Below are 5,517 nucleotides of genomic sequence, written 5' to 3' on the forward strand. Positions count from 1 at the left end.
ATTGCCTTGTCCTGTGGATTCTTTGGGGAGTGAGTGTAGAGATCTTCTTGGAGCTTCAGGTGCCTTGGATAGAATGAAAGTCATGCTTCCTGAATCTTCTGTTCATTGTCAACAGCAAGAATGAAAGACTCTCAGATGGCGGAGGAGAAGCTGGAATCTGAACAAGCTCTCGCATAGAAAGCAGTTTTAGAGTTCCAGTGAACAGTCCTAAGCCAGAGAATCGCACCAAGTGTGCCATCACAGGACAAAGAGTTAGACAAGAGAGGGAAAGCAAGGCAAGAAGACGCATTTGAGCGCTTGCCAGCAGCCGATGCGGCGGCGGCGGGGGCAGGGCCGGGGCCATACCTGAGCCCTCACACAAAGAGTCCGGGACCAAGGAGCCAGACCCAGCGGGTGAGCAGATTCTACTCAACACCAGCAAGAACCAACAAGGCGCGGACATCTTCATCCTGCAGTTTGCACACCAGAGAGACCCAGGATCCAAGACTCGGCATGAGTAGAAGCCAGACGTCCTCACTCCTTCTCAGGGAGCAGAGGAGGGAAGGCCACCAGCACCGGTGATCTCCATCTTGGATACCAACAAAGCTCGGAGGAGCTGCCAGCTCCAACTCAGGCCTTGGAATAAAATGAGTCATTTAGCAGGTCACAAGAACTTAACGGCAAAGTGACCTGCCAGACTCAGCTCTATCCAGGGAAAAGTCACCCAGCTCGGGTGCCAGCCATTGGAGTGGCTTTCCTCACTGGGTAACCAGAGCCAGAGGCTGCCCCTCCCTCTAGCAGCCTCAACAATCAATTGAAAAACAGAAACCCTGAGAATGGCTCCAGGCTGAGCTCTGTGAGTTTTTTTTCACAAAATAGCCCCAGGGAAAAGCTATTGATTGTTGAAAGGCCTCAACTCTACCCAGAACCTAGCCTCACCACTGCATCCCCCACTTTTGTGATTCTCAAAGCAGATCACCCTCCCATTAAACTAATCTGGGAGGGGGATCTCAATATCTTGGGTAAAGCAGAGCATTTTTCTGCGTGTTCGAACAAACTGACTTAAGAAACCAATCAAGCCACAGGACCTCAAGCTGACCAGAGACTCCAACAAGAGTCTGGTTACAGACAAAAGGGAGATACAGGATTCTTCCCACCCCTCCCAAAAAAATCAAAAGAAAATATCAAAGAACTTTTTTTTTTCTTCTTCTTTTCTTTTCTTATTTTTTCTTTTTGGTACCTTATATATAAAAAAAAAAATTCCTTTTCTAAAAATTTTATTAATCTTTAATTTTTGCCTTTTTTGAAAAAATAATTGTTTTCCAGTAACTTTTTTTTTCTCCTCTTATAATTTTTATTTTAGGAATACATGAATGTACGTTTTCCTTTCTTTTCTTGTCTTCTTTCTCTTTTTCTTTCTTTCTTAACTATCTTTTTGTTTTTAGTCTAGCTCTACTGAACTTCTGATCTATATTTCTCCCTTTCTTATCCTTTTCACCTTTTCCTCCCTTTTGATCTTTGTGTGACTTAACTCTTGTCCTGCACATCCTCAGATAAACCCGTAGTTAACTAGTAGACCCTATCCCCCATTGTGTACACACTTAATCCACAAATTTATTACTCAATTCAAAACCTCTGAGATTTAAATTCCTTAATAGCAGTACTACCTCTTTATACCTATATAATATTTTAAGCATTTTTTAAAGTTTTTCACTTCTCCTCTATGTCCCTTCCCTTCTCTTAATATACTCACATTCCTTTCTAAATAGATGGTCTTTTAATCTCCATAATAATATTAAATTTTACGTTTCTAGTTTTTTCTGGTCTCTTTTCATTTCCCTTTCCCTTTCTTCTTTTTTTCTCTCTCTCTACTTGCATCCTACCCAACCTATTTCCTGCATTGGGATTAGGACATAGTTAACTCTCCTTGTGGCTCCCCAAACCAATCTATTCCTATTTTTTACCCACATCTCTCCCTAACCCTAATAATTTCTGGTTTTCCAAATTCTTCTCTGTGGTTCGAAGCCCATTAACATATAGTTGTTTGATGTTGAATAGATGTATCTGTTGAACTAGATTGTATCTGTAGACTATTGACTGTACAAATGCAAACTTTGATTGATGGTTGCCTTAAGATAGTGTTCTAGCACAAAACTGGTGCTATTTTCATCTCAAATGGGCAGAGTAAGCCGGAAAAACACAAGAAAAATGGCAAATCCAGATATCTCAATTCCCAATCTTGATAATCAGGGGTCAGAACAGATAATGAATAATCCAGAGGAGAGTTCCCAAATAGCTCTACAAACACTGTTGACAAACATGATAAATGAGAAGTTTGACAACGGACAAAGGACTCTGTATGAGCGTGAAAGGGGGAGAGAGGAGGCATCCCAAAAGCTTATACAGGAATATCATAAGCGTGAGGAAGCTACTCAAAAACTGATACAGGATTTGCGTGAACAACTTGAGAACACTCAAAGAGAAAGGGAGGAATGGCGTGAGCATGTTGGGAACGCTCAAAGAGAACTGCAGGAATCCCACGAACGGGAGGAGAGAGAACTACAGGAATCCCACGAACGGGAGGAAGCTAATCAAAGACTAATACAGGAATTGAGAGACCAGGTAGAGAATACACAAATATCACTAAAGGCATTCATGGAATCCATTAATAAAGAGCTGAAGGAAGTCAGGGAGACCACAAAGGGAATGCTGAATGGAACCCAACAGAAGGAATGGGAGTCCAAAGGAACCATAACCAATCAACTAAGTGATTTGAGAACAAACACTGAACACCAAATTAAGGAATTAAAGAAATTCATACAAGACCTAAAACAGAGCTTCAACAAAGAACTTGAAGCCACAAAGCTGACCAATTAGAAAGAAAAGAGATAAAAAAAAAAAGTAGAGAGACTTGACAGCAGGTTAGACCATGCAGAAGATCGAATCTCAGGGATTGAAGACAGCCTAGATATTATAGAGAAAGGACATACAACCATCCAAGACAAGTCCAAGAAATATGATAGATCTATCCAACACCTGGAAGACACCATCAGAAGGCCTAATCTAAGATAACGGGTGTAGAGGAGCACCTAGAAACAGAAGTTAATGGTCTAGGAAATTTTTTTAAGAGGATCCTAGCAGAGAACTTCCCAAACATACAAAAAGATAGGCTTATTCAGATACAAGAAGCTTTTAGAACCCAAATAGACCAGACCAGAATAGGACATCCCACTGTCACATTATAATCCACACAGGATCAACTCAGACCAAGGAAAAGATCCTTAAAGCTGTCAAGGACAAAAGGGTAAACACCTATAAAGAGAAACCAATTATAGAATCACCTCAGATTTCTCAGCAGAGAAAATCAAAGCAAGAAGAGCTTGGAATGATGTATGCCATGCCCTAAAAACAAACAACTATCAACCAAGAATACTGTACCCAGCTAAACTCTCCTTCATAAATGAAGGCCAAATAAAAACCTTCCATAGCAAAGAAAAATTGAAACAATACATCTCCACCAAACCAGCCCTACAAAAGATTCTTAAAGATGTCCTACACATAGAAAACCAACAAGACCGCAATAAAGGCCAAGAAACTGCACCCAAACTGAGAATCCAAGAACCATAGGAAGAACCCAGTTTTTGCAGCACCCAAGAAAGTGGATAACATGGCAGGAACTCCCAAATACCTCTCAGTCTTATCTCTTAACGTTAACGGACTGAACTCTCCAATTAAGCGACATAGACTGTCTAGTTGGATTATAAAACAAGACGGTTCTATATGCTGCCTGCAGGAGTCACATCTTGCCCATAAAAACAAACACATTTTCAATGTTAAAGGCTGGAACAAAATCTACCAAGCAAACGGCCCCCATAAACAGGCGGGAGTTGCAATCCTAATATCAGACAAAATAGACTTCAAATTAAAATTCGTGAGAAGAGATAAAGAAGGTCGCTACATACTAATTAATGGATCTGTCTTCAGGAGGATATTACAATTCTAAATATCTATTCGCCAACCAATGGAGCACCTTAATTTATCAAAGAAACACTACTTTCCCTCAAATCCCATATAGATACAAAGACATTAATTGTTGGGGATTTTAACACACCACTCTCCCCACTAGATAGATCAACTCCGCAAAAACTCAACAGAGAAACCGCAGATCTAAACAGCTGCATAGATCAACTAGACTTAACAGACATCAACCGAACATTTCAGCCAGCAGCATCAGAATACACGTTTTTCTCAGCAGCACATGGAACGTTTTCTAAAATAGACCACATTTTATGCCACAAAGCAAACTTGTCTAAATTCAGAAACATTGAAGTTATACCTTGCATCCTCTCTGACCACAAGGGAATAAAATTAGAGCTCAACACCAAAAGCCACCAAAGAAAGTCCGGCAACACATGGAGGCTCAATTACACACTGCTGAATCATGAGTGGGTCATGGAAGAGATTAGAAAGGAAATTAAAATGTTCATGCTATTCAACAAAAATGAGCACACAAATTACCAGCTCCTCTGGGACATAGGAAAGGCAGTACTCAGAGGCAAGTTTATAGCTCTGAGCTCCTACATCAACAAATTGGAGAGATCTGAAACTAACAATTTAATGACACATCTAAACCTCCTTGAAAAAGAGCAGCAAGATAAACCCCAATCCAGTAGACAGAAAGAAATAATCAAAATTAAATCAGAATGAAATGAATTAGAATCCAAAAATACTATAGAAAGAATCAACAAAACAAAGAGTTGTTCTTCGAAAAACTTAACAAAATTGACAGACCCTTAGCAAATCTTATCAGAAAAAGAAGAGAACACACCCAAATCAATAAAGTCAGAGATGAGAATGTAAACATCACCACGGAAACAACCAAGATTCAGAACATTATAAGGGGATACTTCTCAAAACTTTATGCTAATATGTTTGAGAACTTGACAGAAATGGACCTTTTCCTAGCAAATATTGACATGCCAAAACTAAACCAAGATGAGTTAAACTATCTTAACAGTCCCATATCAAGAACTGAAATTGAAACAGCAATAAGAGACCTCCCTGCTAAGAAAAGTCCAGGACCAGATGGTTTTACAGCGGAATTTTACAAGGCCTTCAAAGCAGAGCTCACATCAATACTCCTCCAACTCTTCAATGAAATTGAAAGAGAAAGCTCACTACCGAACACATTCTATGAAGCCATCATAACCCTGATCCCAAAACCAGGCAGGGACTCATCAAAGAAAGAGAACTATAGACCCATTTCTTTGATGAATATTGATGCAAAACTTCTCAACAAAATCTTGGCCAATTGACTTCAACAATTCATCCAAAAATTCATACACCGCGATCAAACAGGATTCATTTCAGGGATGCAAAGCTGGTTCAATATACGCAAATCAATTAATATTATTCATCACATCAACAGGAGCAAGAATAAGAACCACATGGTTATCTCAATAGATGCAGACAAAGCATTCGACAAGATACAACACCCCTTCATGATGAAGGTTTTGGAAAATTAGGAATCCATGGAAC

The sequence above is a fragment of the Dipodomys spectabilis genome, unplaced genomic scaffold, assembly GCF_019054845.1.
Source record: "Dipodomys spectabilis isolate Male_0828 unplaced genomic scaffold, ASM1905484v1 ptg000643l, whole genome shotgun sequence".
Lineage (NCBI taxonomy): Eukaryota > Metazoa > Chordata > Mammalia > Rodentia > Heteromyidae > Dipodomys > Dipodomys spectabilis.